This window comes from Hippocampus zosterae, chromosome 5 (assembly GCF_025434085.1).
Source record: "Hippocampus zosterae strain Florida chromosome 5, ASM2543408v3, whole genome shotgun sequence".
Lineage (NCBI taxonomy): Eukaryota > Metazoa > Chordata > Actinopteri > Syngnathiformes > Syngnathidae > Hippocampus > Hippocampus zosterae.
Genome location: NC_067455.1, coordinates 16680912 through 16697580, shown reverse-complemented (window position 1 = coordinate 16697580; position 16669 = coordinate 16680912). Strand labels below are relative to the sequence as shown.

Sequence of the window (16669 nt, the reverse complement as noted above, 5' to 3'; positions counted from 1 at the left end):
CACACATTTCTTCTGTACAGCCAGTGTTTTTCAGAAGTCTGCCTAAATACTCAGCAATGGTAATGTTGATAGGTCACCTCAACTGCTCATACCCATATCACAATCAAAAATGTTTTTAATTAATGTGCTCGATTGCCTGATTCTTGTTCATGTAACATCCTGATAACCTGTCACTGAACTATTTAAAATGTTTCCTCTCTCTTTCCCTTTAGAATGTGCGTGTGCTTTCAGAGCTGCAGCCAACAACATCAATGCCATCTGATTAGTTGTGATCCCATTCATAGTTATGTCAAATCATGTTGCCAACGCACACTGAATCTCGGTTCTGTTTGAGTTTTCTTCAAGTTATTTTCTCCATCGTCATCGTGCCTGCTCATGTGGGGTTTAGTTGGTTTTCTTGTGTGAGAAGCATATGGTTCTAGACCTGCTCCACACGAGGAGTTCTTTGGGCTAACGTCTGTTGTGCTGCGCAATACTGTACAAATAAAACTGACATAACATATTGGACACATATTGTTCTGTGGATGAACATTGCACTTCAAGTGTACTTACAGTTTCAGTGGTGTCTTGCTCGGATGGCATACTCCTTTCCTTTTCTATGGTGGCGGAAACATCAACATTTAAGCGGAACTAAAACATTCATTTTTAATTCGACTTAGAGTTAATGCTGCTCAGGCTTCAAATGACAAAATATATATCTAAAAAAAATTGAATCACAAACAGAAATGCAAAGTGTTTGTGAACGTCATCAGAGCCAAGACTCGTGCGCTTCTTTGTGGGAAAGGTTACGTGATACGTACCAGAATGTTCTCTAAAGGTCACTCTCACAAAAAACACAAACAAAAAAAAAACATGTCTTGCAAGATAATTTTTTATGATTTAAAAAAAAATGATTGTTATGTCCTAAGTTCTTTTTGTTTTTCCAAACATGTACTTGTTCATCTATGTCACCAACGTGGTCCTTTCTGTTTCGCTGAATTTCATTTTTGCACAGCTTCCCGCTCCATCTGTTAGAATATCTCGCTGTACTTTGGCAGTGCTCTGCTGTGGAACAAACAACATTAGTCCCTTCACATCAGCGTGGGTTGACATTAATCAAGGTGCTGTCACCGGTAGCCTCTCTTTTTCTGGACTACTCATCGGAAGTTAATGACGCATGCTTGACAGTGAATCCCTGAACTTACCTCTGCTCATGGTCAATAGACTAGATAAGTACTGCATGAATTAATTTACAGACAATGTTACTAAGGAATTGAAGAAATGTCACTCTCTGTACTATATTCATGCCCGTACTTAATCTTTTTTGTACCTTGACTGTAGAACAACTGGTGACATTTTTCCCTCCCAGTGTTTTTCTTTTGCTTGGTTTGTCAAATGTGACCTGAACTGAGGCCAGTGACGCATGCGCTTATTTGGATGTTGTTCTTGTGACCTCCCGGATGAGCCATCATTTAAACTCCTGAAGTATTTTTGGCTGTCCGACCACTTCCAGGAAGGTACACCACTGTTCCCACTTTTCTCCATTTGTGGATAAGATGGATGGGCGTGATTTGCTGGAGTACCTTTGCCTTCACCGGACTCATTTCTATGACTCCCCCCTGAACTTTTTCTGGAATATCGTTGGATCATGGCAGGATACCCAACATTTCTTTCTTAGATCTTGTAGCCTACTCCACTTTTGTCTGACAGGGTAGCATTTAGGTGACTTCAATATTTGCAATCATTCCTGGCTGTGGCCAATAAAAAAAAAATACTTTTAATTTTTGTCTCCTTAACATGTAAAGTATTTAATCATTATTTTGAATCTGCATATTGTAATTAATACAAAATAAATTTGAAGTAGTGGACTTTTCCTGACATTGTTTTACTTCTGGCTGAAGTGTTCTGAAGGTTTTGTGCTGACACTGACTGGTATTTGGAACTGTTCATAATTCCTTCCTCCTTGGCTTAGGCCCCAACTGAAAAAAACAACAAACCCCCCACCCCCAATAAAACAAAGCATTATGCCGACAACACTATGCCTCGTGGTTGCTCACACCATCGGACAGCTCTTGCCCGAGAAGAACATTGATGACCTATCTATTGGCTGAAACTTGAAACGAATCAAGCTCAAAGACCTCAACAACAACAATTGTAAGCTCTTAAAGACTACTCAAGTATTACACAGACAAATCTCCTTGCCACCAGCCTATACACAGGATCTTATTCTTTATTTACAACGTCATCCGCCAGTGGGATGCATTTTGAAGTTCTGGATGACATCAAGATGGCCATTGAGCTGCAGAGGACCCCAAAAGAATCCTTCCAGGGGTGCTGTTGAGAAGGCTGGGTCAGTGCATTAGACTCCAGGGAGTCTTGTTGTTTGTTGGAATTAGGATACAGTGGTCCCCTTCATACTTGCGGTTCAGCACCCTTCAATTCACCTAATCCCCGATTTTTTTCTCTATTTATTTTTAACTATATGTTTAATCTTTTTTTGGGGGTGGGGGTGGTAACACCCATTTTCTTGTGGAAAATGCTTAATGACGGCCCTATCCTCAGATATCCATGACCTTTGTGGGTTTTGGAGTCAACTCTGCATTTATAGTGGGTGTTTATTTTACACTGGTTTCACTGTTACCTATAACCCAAGAAGAGCGGGGACCCATTGTTTATCTTTTGTGACTTTAGTCCTACAACTTTTCTGACCCATCTTTTATTGGTGCTGTTTTCCATGGGTGCGTGCTTCTGTCACATAACGTCAGCTCTCTTTCCACCCAACTCGCCATGAAAAACATCTTAGATGGGTCAGCTATGAGCCTGTGAGATCTCAGTACTGAGAAAATGACCCTCCGTCCATAAATATCCTTAGCAGGTCACCTACGCTTGGCACTCAGAATTTGCGTTTGGAGTGGAGAATAAACTAACTCAACACAAGCTTTTTTTCTGTATTGTCCAGAGTAGTCTAACATGCACTTTTTCAAAACCAACACTGGGTTATGAAAGAGGGCCAGAATTAAGAATGCAGTTAATGCAGACTTTGTGGTGGTCCACTAAAGAACGGGTGGGCGGAGTGAGATCATCTTGATTAATAGCAGGATCACAGGAGTTGGACTTAATAGCATGACTCAGACGGCCAGAGATGGTTAAAAAGAAACACGGACAATCGCCTTGTTACTTCTGTTAAAAGATACATCATAAAAAACTCCAGTGAGGTCATTGCATCCGGAGCTAAAGCATGTCCAAATCATACTGCTGCTTACATTACACTTGTCGTCAGCAGATTTTAATCAGACATTTCTTTATGAGTCCCAAAATGTATTTTTTATGCTCATTTCAAAAACAGATTTGTAGCATCTTTTTTGTTGTTGTCTGTTTGACCTACAAAAGCTTTGCGCAACACCGATTTTACCATCCATCCATCCATCCATTTTCTGATCTGCTTTATCCTCACAAGGGTCGCGGAGCCGATCCCAGCTGTCTTCGGTCATTAGGCGGGGTACACCCTGAACTGGTTGACAGCCAAGGACACACAGAGATGAACAATCATCCGCGCTCACACTCACACCTTGTCACGTCCCGTGTTTGCCAGGCTTGCACACCTGTCACCCATCTGTGAGTGATGACTCTGCCTATATTTGGACGCTCTGGCAGTCTACTCACTGCCGGAGTATTCCACGCCGTGCCAAAATTCTCTCGCCCAATTACTATTCGTATTATTCATTGCCTCTTAGCCTTGTGGCTGACAGACAGTCAGGACAGTGCTCAAGTGTTAATGTGTTTTCTGAGCTCTGCTTTCTGTTGGGTTTTCATTGGTCTTTGACATTGTACTTGCCAGCATCATTGTTTAATTCTGGTTGCCTCTCTTTGGCACAACCTGCCATTATTCTAATCTGTTAAACAGCATTCTCAAGCGAAAGTAGCTCCCCTTAAAAATGCTTCAGGAAGTTCACGTCTTCCACAAAGTAACCAGCAACACATGTCATGCATTCGCTCTGTACCAGTTAGCGTGGTACAAAAATATTCCATGACAAACTCCCTGGGCAGTCGGGCTCAGTGGCTAACTTCAAAGTACTTTTTAATGGCAAATAATCACTCAATCAATACTTTGTTTATATAGCACATTTCATAGTTGAAAAAAAAGGAACACAAAGTGCTTCAAGAACAAGTAATGAAAGGCAGAAAATCCCTCTCACCCGCCAGTAGTCGCTGGAGCCCCATTCCCTGCGCCACCTTACACCCCCGTCACATGTATTGAGTCAGTATAATTTATACATGACTGATGAGACATGGCTGGGAACTGAGTGGATTGAGGGTTGAGAGGGCCACCAGCACCAGTAGCTGGTTGTAGCTCATATCCAGAGAGAGAGAGCGAGAGAGCGAGAGAGCGAGAGCGAGAGCGAGAGCGAGAGCGAGAGAGAGAGAGAGAGAGAGAGAGAGAGAGAGAGAGAGAGAGAGAGAGAGAGAGAGAGAGAGAGAGAGAGAGAGAGAGAGAGAGAGAGAGAGAGAGAGAGAGAGAGAGAGAGAGAGAGAGAGAAATGGGGCCACCTCACCCAATACAGTTGGGGGAGAAAGAACCATAGGTCAAAGACGAGGACCACAACTCCCCCATCCCACAGAGACTGGACTGCACCTACAGCAACCTTGATCAGTGCCAATCACAACTCCCTGAGCTGGCATTCCCCCCAGTGAGGAGCAATGACACAAACAGGTTAAATTAATGAAAAGCAAAGTAAGAGTAAGTGAATGAAAGATATACGAGAACCACCTCCTGTACATATACAAAATACAAAAATCAAATAAGAAGAAATACCAGATTAAAAGTGTAATCAAACCGCAGATGTTAAAATATTAATTTATACTATTTATACTAAATTATACTATACTAATAATACAGGTTATTACTGTTCCGTCACTGGCAAACACTCAACGTGACTACTTTGGATTTTCTTCAAAGTTAGCCACAGAAGCACTGTTGCATCTTGGTACTGCACAGCGGTCTTGTCTACCTCGCGCAAACACATTTATCGGTGCTAACATTCCTCTTTTTGCACCATATGCTAAAATATTCCTGATTCAAATTCTGATTCTGAGGTCAGAAATGCCATCACTTGTGTACAACTTGAATGCAGCAATGTAGCATACCAACGGCAGGCTCTCAATGTGTTCTCCAAAATAAATGAGTACTGGTAAATAAATATGTTATGCATTGTGAGAGCTGCTCCTAGATGAAGTCAAGAGGAAGATATGCAATTAGTCATTCAGTTAAATATACTTAGCTCTACCCCATGAATGCATCTCAGTGCACTGGCTGTAACTCACATTATAAATCCACAGAGGGGTGGGAGATACTCAGATAGAATTATCTGATATCATATAGGAAGTGACTGTCAAAATCCACACTTGTACTTGAAGAGACCTTTGATTTGGCAGTTTTTTTTTCAATCGCCCATATTACATTCTTGAAAAATGGCTAGCCAGTTTTTGAACACTGATGGCATTTCACCCGCATTAACCCTTACACATTTTGCTCAATGTTGCTGCTGACGGACGGGCTACTTCTGTTTATTTTGATGCATTTTGTCTGTATTCTTGCACAGCTGGGTTGCTGACAATAAACGTAACAGAAGCAAAATTTTAAGGTTAAAAAATGCGCTGTCCCGATAGAGGCGTAAATACGCTGCTTCCTTCCAGGTTAATTGAGATATCAAGGTAGCCCAAGTTAGTGTTGTCTCCATTAGCCCATGCACGTCTGCTCCACATTTAACCCGCTCATATTCCAGGTTCTCCATCAACCACCAATATTCTCACCTGCACATTAATACACTGTATCATGGACCTGCAGAATTTAGAAACACAATATTACATGACTGAATATTACCTAAACCATATCTACTACTGAAAATATCAGATGAGTTTCATTCTTAAATATTTTGAATATTTTACTTTTAATTGAGCATTCTGCCTGCATGTACTTTAATGCAAAGGCAAATTAATATATTGGAAGAAAAGTACGTAAGATAATGAATCATGTCCGCATAACTGAAGAAGGGAATAATAGATCAGAAAATGCATTTGGCATGTACTGTAGAACAAATAAAGAGTTTAAATAAAAGAAGCTTTCCCTGTTTAGTTAACAGATTATTTGTCATGTTGATTTTTTTTCAGCAGTAAGAATAAAAGGAAATGAATCAGAAGTTGCTCGAGTTGCCAAGGTCTGCACTCAAGGTTGTTATGGGTTTGGGGGCAGGGATTTTGTCAGAAAATCTCTCAGGGGTGCTATTCCAGGAGGAGCTATCGTAACGGTTAGTTTTCCCTTGGCACCACCTCTGCTGTTGCAGTTTGATTGGTCTGCGTCAATCAATCAGTCATTAAAAAGTTCCTGCTGACATTCTCTCTTTCACAACAATGGACCCTTAAATCCCATCCGTCTCTTGTTACAGTAGAAGGGAAACGTCTCATGTAAACATCACATATACTTGGGAAAGTGGTATTAAAAAGAGTGATGGACTTGAGTAGCCTATTGAACTTAAGTTACAGCTTGATGAGTATTTATTGGAAGGAAGTGGATAGCAAGCTCAAGGTTCCATGTACTCACTAAGCTCTCATGACTTAAATGGCAACAAATGTTAGCATCAGTGACGCACGGGGAGTGCTCGTGTTAGAGTGTAGCCGCAAAGGTCAAATATTAAACTTTCACTCATTTTGAAGAATCCTTGCTTTCAACATCCGTGTGGACATTGTGAATTTATGGTTGGGTTGTGTTATTCGAAAATTCTGTTATCCTGACTGTGTCAACAGTCAACACTTAGCAGACATTACTTGAAATTCCAAACTTAATACACATAATGATTAACCAGAGTAATGTGCCCTGTGACAGGCCCTGACTTCCCACAGAGCTGTGATCCACATCAGCATTTACACTGTAATGTTGATGGATTCATATACAGTGTCGACTTCAAGTTCTTAAAAAAGTCAACCCCAAAATTTTCTTCACCACAATAAATTCTAAGCAGCCCTACGAGTTGAAATATTATATTCTGATTAATATTCCGTTTGTGGAATACGAGTTAAAATCCACCCGTTTTTAGCCATACCAGGGTTGGCCAAATGGCCGCACCCAGCGGTGGACAAAAAAAATTGTGTTTCCATTAACATGGTTTTACAGTGAAACTCCTATATAACGAAGTCATGTTTGCAGCAAGAAATTTTTCACAACAGGGCACTTTTCACCGTCACAAATTTTATCTCAGACAGAAACATGAACACACACAACAAACGTATATGTGTACTTTTTATTTTAATTCTAATAGTGCATAAGCATGAGCATACACTTATTTGACACTTCATATAGCCAGCAGAGAAAGAAAAAAAGGGAAAGAAATTGTGAAATTTACGATTAGCATTTACTTTCATTTACATCATAGGTGTCAAACTCAGGTCCTGGAGGGCCGCTGCCCTGCATATTTTCCAAGTCTCCCTGTTGCAACACACCTGATTCAAATGATCAGATCATCAGCAAGCTCTGCCGAAGCCTGACATTGAACCTGTTCATTTAAATCAGGTGTGTTGCAACAGGGAGACTTGGAAAACATGCAGGCCAGCGGCCCTCCAGGACCTGAGTTTGACACCTATGATTTACATCAACTACTTGCATAATGTATTTTATTTTGCTTCCTCCATCTTTCATTTTTATTACCTTTATCCTGTCTTCAAGCGTTAAGGCTCTTCTTAACTCCTTGGTATGCAAAGGTCGGTTTTGTCACCATTTTAGGAATGCAATGTTCGTGCTGTGTCTGAAACAAATACTTCCCGTACTACTGCACGTGTAAACCAGTGTGGTGGTTGCTGTTGCCATTTCCGAATGAAGCAGTAGAGGTTGCTGTGGCGTTGGATTCGACTTTTGCGGAAGGCTTGTTTTCGTTGTAGTGAATCTCGTTGTGAGGCAAGAGCTGAGAAAAAGATTTCGTATAATGGAACAGCGGGACTTTTCGTTGTAGGGTGAGCAGAAAAGTGGGAATGCCTTTTATGCATGATATTTTTTTCAAAAATATTTTAGCCCATGTAGGTTTCACGTAGAAGAGTGTCACTGTAATCAGAATGCCATCTTTAGACTGTGTTCAACCGCTTTACTTTCTCTTATTATGTTCCATACAATGCAGTGCTACTTTTTACCTTGTGAAAAACATTAAACAATTGTGTTGTTTTATGAGATGCTGAAACAGATTCATGGAATTCTTGTTCCTTTCTCCCACCAACTAGTATATATGAACCTCCTTGCTAAGGCTCGGCCCCCGTCATCATAATAATGAAAGCCAGTGGCCCACAACTACTTAGTGTATCAGGCAGGATGAGATATAAAAATGATTTCAGTCATATGGTAAATAGGAAGTGTAATGTGTGCTATAATTATTGATCCTGTGTATATTTTGTATTTTGGATAATTGTGAAATAAAGGCAGAATGTGCCTTTTTTCAAGCCCTGATCTGATTATTGCAAATGGTCATGTGGACAGCCATGGTTCAGGAGGTGATTTGAGTAAAATACCGTATTACATTTGTCTGCAGTGGACAATGGCAGCGTCATCATATTTATTCATCATAATCGAACAGTGGGGCACCCTGCAGGCCAACTAGTTAATAAATCCAGGCTCATGTCCAGGATCTGACCTTGCAGTGTACAGTTTGCATGTTGGATGGATAAATGTTTGATGGAAAAATGCTACAATGGGTTCCTATCTGTTCAAGATCTACTTTAAGGAAACTAACAGAATTCAAAGGGACACTTGTCCAGTGCATATAAGCTAAAACCCTTGTTCTAATTATGTATGTATGTATGTATGTATGTATGTATGTATGTATGTATGTGTCACGGTTGATTTGTTTGGGACCAACGGGTGGCTCTGTGGGGCTCCTCCTACATCGGCACACCTGTTGGTCATCGTGTCATTAGTAGGTTTTCTGAAAAAAAGGACTCCCGGCCCAACTACTCGGGGTCAGGTCATTGTTTCTGTCACTATTGCTGTCATTGTTTCTCTTCCTGTTAGTGTTTTGCTTCGGCCATGCGTTTTTGTTTGTTACTTTGGATTATTTTTTGTTTTCAGGACTTGGTTTGTTCTGAATTTAGTATTCTCAGTGTTTCGTTAACAGTAATACAGTTTGCCAAGTTCACCCTGCTCCTCCCTCTTGCCTGCTTTTTGGGGTCCTCCACCACCACCTTTCATGACAGTATGTACCGGTAATCTAGTAATTTGTGTATTTATGTTTTTGTATTTAATATAACTATGTACAGTATATTTTCTTTGTTATAAATGATAATGTAATAGAATGTGCCACTCATTGTAATAGACCTGCAGTAGTTTCTTGACCTATTGATACATTGTACAGAGGCATTTAATTGAGTGGCACAGGCTCGTATTTTCTTAAGCGGTGTTATTCGGAAAGGATCTAGGTTAAAGCTTTCATATCTGTTGTTATTCTTAGCATTGATATGGTCTCTGCGTCACCTTGTGACTTATTCAGGGCCTCCACATCACCTGCTCCGAGCTTACGTAAAACTATTTAGCAAGGATCATGAGTTTTCCCAGACTTTTGCCCTGTTACGTAACGCTATAACTGCTAGACTTCACCTGAATGGCTGCTTTACTTGCTGCACTTTAACTTGTTTACGTAGCTGAGACTATATTGTATGTGTGTGCATGTGGGAACTGAAAGATTGTTTTTACAAAGATGAAAAAGTATGACAGTAACTATTAAATACAGTTGCTATGGGGAGGATGGCCGTTCCTGCTTTTGTTTTCATTTACTGATGCTGAAATGGGAAAGTACCCCATGTGACGGTTAACACCAATTCAGCAACCTCTTAAGGAAACTTAAAAAGGAAGGAAAGTATTTCCTGGTTTGCAATGTCTATTCCCTCGTTTTACATCATTAAAACAAATGATATCCCTCAAAATTCTGAAAGAAATTACAGCTGTATTGACAGAGAGAAAAAGAAAAATCACACTATTGAAGGACTTCAGGAATTATGAAAAAAAAGACACTCATTATTTAGTTTGGGACTTAAAACATATGTGCCAACAGTAAAAATGACCCAGTAGTGATTTTAGGCTCTTGCTCTGTGTAGATAGTATGCTCATAGCCCAGACGGGGAGAGGTGGAAGAGATTGAGTGGAACAAACCATTTTCGAGGCAAGTGGGGTTCCTGTATTTTTGTTGTGGAAAATATTACGTTTTAACTAAATACTGTATGGTTATACACATTTCTAGTTTTAAAGATGATATATGGAGTGGGGGGGGGGGGTCTCAAATTTAAGAGTGTTTGAGCTAGATTCTCCTCTGGGTGAGATGTCTCAAAAGAGAAATTGAACAGTCCAGATGTGACTGATTAGATGCCTCGCAAATTCAATGATGTTGAGTGAAATATGCACAGGCACATGTCCTGTACATGACTCAACAGACACACCTACACCATATGTCAGACAAGGTGTCGCCTAGAAAAGTTTACTGGTCGTTCAATTGCAGCTACTGTATGTATGCGCATAGAGCGTGGTCTGTTGAGTGGAAGGTTACACTTATTTCAATGTATGTGTGTAGGTGTAAGCATAACAGCTAATGATTATTACAGTCCTCAGACCACAGAGAGCAAAGGACAGGTCATAAAGGTAAGAAGTGGTTGCACAGGTCACCGTGTCAAATAACAGTGGCCAATGACAATTCTGTTACGTTCATTGCTCTTTCAAAAGAGGCATAGCTCCTTTCGAAAAGTTGAATAAAACCAATATTGCCTCAATATCAGTGTTTAATTGGTGAATCGTATTCGGAATTGGGCTCTACACACACACACACACACACACACACACAAATAAATTTGAAAGTACATAAAATAAAAGGTCCTTGGTTTTACTTCATTTGATGTTCATCATTTGTGCATGATTAAAATGGTTTCCTCAAAAATAAACAGATATGTCTTACATTTCTATCATGTACAATGGAAAATCAAGTACTTTTTTCACTGTAAGATGTAAAGCAAACATTGTCTCTATTCCTGTAAGAAACTTTTTTTGGTTAATTTTCCTTTCATTTAAAAAAAAATACCAGTAATCACATAAATTCGCGTTTTAAAGAGCAAAGAAATTGAGCTGCTGTCGTCGGGTGGAGTCACACACCATTTAGCTTTTTCTTTCAAACCACAACTATAGTTTCAGTTATGCCATGAATGGACATGCCAAGCACTTATGTGGCAAGACTAATCACGAGCTTACATAAAACAACATTTGCAGTTACACACGGGGGTTGGGGAGAATCTGCCTATGGACAGTCATGTCTTGATGGATTACTGCATCTTAAGCCAGTCAAAAGCATCCGATCTGACCATCTCACGCACAATAAACGTCATGGCAGTTGGTGACACCTGAATTAAATCTCACTAATCTTCACTCCTGGTTGGCTGATGCAAGTCCAGCAACATCAGTTTCTTTTCTGTGAATTATATACTCTTGAAATGCACCAGGGTTTAAGTGTATTGATTCCTAAGTGCTCTGACAAGTCTTCCACTGCATTTGGATTTTCACTGGAATCAAATGCGACATCCTTGCTACAGATAGGTCCCATTCAAAATGGACAGCCAAGGAAGAGACATTTATTATGCGGCGAAACAGCAGGCCATGTAGAAAAAGAATAAAAAGTCGATTCTGACAGGAGATTTTCCCATTTTCAGTTGAAAACAGCTAACCAGGTTTAGTGCAACACATGTACCAATGCTCTCCAAGCTGCTCGGCCTGCAGTGGCTTTCGCAATCCTCCTTTAAGAGAAGTTCACCTGAGCTTCGGACCAATCAGGTCAGAGCTGCAATTCGTGTCTACAAGAGACATTAAGCATCACACAGTAACAGTTTTGGATGGAGAGAAAGGTGCACCTTTCTGCCCATCCAAAATCCACAAAAAAAACATTAATATGTGTCATTTGGCATTATGACATTGCTCATCCCCTCTCCCCGTAGTTCTGTCCATCTTGATAAATAATCAGCAATAACGTTTTTGTTACTCTGGCAACGCTCAATGGTGAACTGGTATGGCTGAAGGGCAAGACACCGCAATATTCTGGCATTTTGATGTTGCATGGAGTGCATTCACTTCAAAGTTCGATGGTGAGTTTGTAACCGGAATTCTCTTCCAAGGAGGTAGTAATGAAGGGAGTCAATAGCCCACTTGATGGCCTGAGCTTCTTTCTCTACACAGTTTTACCATTTGGTCTGCATGGAGCAACCGAGACCTTTCAAAGATTAATAGACACTATCCTTAAGGACTGTTCCAGTTTTGCAGCTGCCGATCTCAATGACGTTGTGATCTACAGTTGAAGTTGGGTATCTCCTGCACCTCAAGACTGTCCTTGGGAAAATACAGGTTGCTGGTCTCATCATTAATGAGAAAAAAATGCTCCTGGGCACAGGACGAGGGGAGTTACCTGGGGCATTTGATCGGGAAAGGGAAGATTAAGCCCCAGGTTGAGAAAGTGAAGGCTGTGGAGAAGATACCAACTCCCCAGTCAAGAAGCAATTGAGATAATTTCCTGGACTGATTGGTTGGTATAGGAGGTTTATTCCACATTTTCTACATTAGCTGCTCCTTTAACTGATCTCACAAAGAACATCATTTAGTCTCCCCTACCATGGATAGCAGACTGGGGAAAAGGGAACCTTTGAAACAGACTTTTGAAATGGAAAATAAATTCTCAACCATTGAGAAAGACACATATTAACAATTATGTGTTTTGGGGGATTTTGGATGGGGATAAAGGTGCACATTTCTCTCCATTCAAAACTGTTACTGTGTGACGTTCGTGTGTGATGCTTAATGCGTCTCGTAGACACTAATTGTTTCAGGAAAGGGAATTGCAACCACCTGGGAATGGCCAATTGCAGCTCGGACCTGATTGGCCTGAAGCTCAGGTGAACTACTTTAAAAAGGGGATTAAGGAAGTCACCGCAGGCCGAACGGCTTGTAGAGCATGTGTTGCATGTGCTGAATCCTGGCCGAACCAACTTTCCACATGGCCTACTGTTTCGCCGCATATCAGCATTTTACAAACCCCAATTCCAGTAAAGTTGGGACGTTCTGTAAAATGTCAATAAACCATAATACAACGGTTTACAAATCATTTGAACCTATATTCAATTGAATTAACTACAAGGAAAATGTATTTATGTTGATACAGACAAACTGTCTTTTTGCAAATGTTCACTCATTTTAAATTTCATGCCTGCAACAATATTGCCCAAAAACCTGGGACAAGGTCGTGTTTACTAGTGATGGGTCCAGCGACACCGATGCATTGACACATGCGCCGGGCTCACAGGGCGAACCACGTGTCGATGCATGTGCTGCTTCATTACGTCACGTGATTGACACGTGAACTGCATTGACACAGTCCAGGCTTCTAATTGACACACCGGCTGCGTTGACACAGTCCAGGCTGCTAATTGACACATCGGCTGTGTTGACACAGTCCAGGCTGCTAATTAACACGTGAACTGCACCGGTGCAATTTAGACTGCATCGGCTGCTTGGCACAGTCCAGGCTGCGCCACTTTGTCCAGGGGGCGTCGACTCAGTGCAGAGGGCGTTGACGCAGCAAAAGCCCGCCACACAGTGTTTATAAGGAACACCTGCCGAAACAAGCCAGAGCTCACTCACGCTCGCTTGTCGAAGTTCGTGTCAGTGCAGACTTCGTGTTCGTGCCTTGCCTTCCTTGCCGATTATGGAGCAGAGACGCAAATCATCTGCCGTGTGGGACCATTTTGATGTCCTGGAGAATAAGGTATTATTTATTTATGTATTTATTTATTCAAATCGCCTTCTGTCGCCGAGAGCCTCTCGGCGAGACTCAGATTAATGACGTGTTGTACCATTCTAATCCGAATACATTTCAAGGTAACTCTTAGTTACTTCTTATTCACATTTCATTACAGGTGAAATGTCGAATTTGCCAAGTCAATTCGCCAACAGAAGCACCTCCACCATGCTGAGGCATTATCGGGCCAAGCATGGGAATGAAGTTCGCGATACACCCGGTATTACGCCAGGTATACAAACGTTCACTCATCTTTTCACGGTTGCTATGTTGATGATTTAATTGACAATCAGTAATTATTATTGGTTGACTCTCCACTCCATGTTTGACAATCAAGGTTCCAGGAAGCAGCTGTACTGGAAGGACCAACACACTTCTTTCCCAAACCTCTCCCACCTCGCAAAGGAGTTCCTTTGTACGCCAGCCTCATCCGTCCCTTGTGAGCGTGTGTTCTCCACAGCAGGAGAAATTGCTTGTAAAAGACGCAACGGGCTGAAGTTTAAAACATTGGAGCATCTTATTTTTCTCAATAAAAATGTGAAATCAAAGCCCACAAGCATCCTCATTCAAATGATCTTCACATTATTTGAACACATTGAATGTTGCAAAATGAATGCATGGATGTGAATGATATTGTATACACTTCATCATCAAATCGATGAATGACCTTATGAAAATGTCTTGGAACAGTTGTAGATGCAAAACCGTGCTGGCAACTACATAATAGATAATAAAAGAAAAATATCCCAAACCATAGGGATCCTCCCAAAAACTAAGGATGTGCTGAATAAGAGATCCTTGTACACATTTATTACTTCCATATTTGACCTATTGTGTGGAAATATGTGGAAATGCCAGTAAAACACTGTTTTAAAACTACAATACAAAGCAATCGGAACAATCACTGGCTCCAAATAGATGGAACCCACAAATCCACTGTTTATCAAATTAAACAATGAAATCTCATGACCTGGTTGACTTCAAAATCGCCCAATTAATGTACAAAGCACACAATAACCTTTGGCAAAACATCCAGAAGCTTTTTAAAATTCGAGAAAGTTGTCATAATTTAAGGGGTACTAACCTATACAAAAAAATCCAAAACACGAACAAACATCACGCAAAGGAGTGTATCTGTAATAAGTGTAAATCTGTGGAATGATTCTGAAACGGACCAGTAAAATGAGTAACTCTCTTGCTGAGATTAAAAATGAATTTGAGAGTAGTACAATACAACTACACAAATCAGAATGAAGCTAATAAATTTGATACACCCATGAAATATAGCAATACATCAGAAATACATTGATGAGACTATTTAATATATTAATGAAATGTAGCATCCATTATGAATATGAGAAAATCGACATATACATATGCTCCAATGAGTATGTACTGTATATACATACCTAATGTTGTAAAAATGTATTAGTACAGCATACATAAGGGTAAAAGCATTTGTTGATATGTAGACTTTCTTTTCTATTTTGAAAAATGATCAATTCATATATAAGAAGGGGTAGGACTCTAGGGTTTTTTTTTACTTCTTTCTACTCCTTTGAACACATATTTGTGATGATGACTATTTTCTTTTCCTTTTTTTATATCTTACCTTCACTTTTTGCCAATTTATTACCGAATTGTATATTTTATATGTTCAATATACAAAAAAATTATCAGTAAGTTCAGTCTGTTAAGTGGGTTGGATGCAGGGATCTTGAAGGTCCAGCAGGTGGCAGTGGTCAGTGACACAGTATCAGCACAGTATCAACACAGTGTGTCAGTGTGTCGACACGCCTCATGAGGCCTCATGGGTGCCCCATTGTGATGTAACAATGGTAAACACTGTTTACCATTGTTACATCACCTTTCCTTTTCACAACACAGTGTGGGGGAAAGGCCCCCCCCCCCCACACACACACACACAAAATGATGAGGTATTTTTAGAAGAGGCCCCCAGGCTACTCATGTCCTACCAGGTCCTTGCTGGCACCATGCTGGTGACACTTGCTATAAAATGTCTCAAAAGTTTACACGCTCTGTAAACGCTCTGCATGTCATGGTGCAATAATGGGAAGATAAAAGCATCCGTGGTGATAAATAGAACATAGTCTACAAGTGTGGCTCTCCTCATCAGGAAGCGTACGGCCTGCTTCTTTGTCTGCTTGCCTTGCCTCCTCGTTCCTCTTCCCTTCTCCTCTCTGGCTGTTGACCTCGTCCAATTTCTTGTCCTTCTATTGTTAGACGGTGTACCATTGTTTGTGCTCAGGCTATGTATATACAGTATGTGCCAGTTGAGAGCTCATGTGATGCACCTTAAACATTTCAGAAAACTGGTTGATCATTGGTTGTGGTGGTTATGTGGGGGTGTGGTTATGCATCACACATTTCCCTAATTTTGAAAGAAAGTCAAGATTCAACTCAGAAAAAGCCAAATGGATAATGTTTTTTAAAATTTTTTTTGTAATGACTTTTGCGATTCACTAATGCCTAAATGTTGTGGGGTCTGGGAATATTTACCAGAATCCCATTCGAATCCATTTTGGTCAACATGACAAAAACAAATGGTAATGTTAGCGGAGAACTGTACATCAGTTTGATGGATTTTCAAAAGCATTTGCAACTTGTCCAAAGAAATGAGAAACTTTTTCTGCTTGCTGGTTGAGGGCGTTGACCACTCTACCACAGCCTGAGTCTTAGGAGGATCTGCTCTGAGCGGTCCCTTCTCAATGATACACCCTAATAATTGAATGGACTCACGGTGGAATTTGCACTTTTCAGCTTTGATATACAGTCTGTTTTCGATCCTTTACTTTAACCATGGGAGACCTAAAAGAATC

The 16669-nt window shown here is 40.5% G+C and overlaps 1 long non-coding RNA gene across 1 annotated transcript; it reads left to right on the top strand.

Annotated features, from left to right (window-relative positions):
* Positions 1-13675: 13675 nt before the first annotated feature.
* LOC127601310 (uncharacterized) lies at positions 13676-14336 on the top strand. Its single transcript, XR_007962528.1, has 3 exons — positions 13676-13796; positions 13948-14061; positions 14167-14336. It is a non-coding gene; the product is annotated as an uncharacterized LOC127601310 (long non-coding RNA).
* The last annotated feature ends 2333 nt before the right edge of the window (positions 14337-16669 follow it).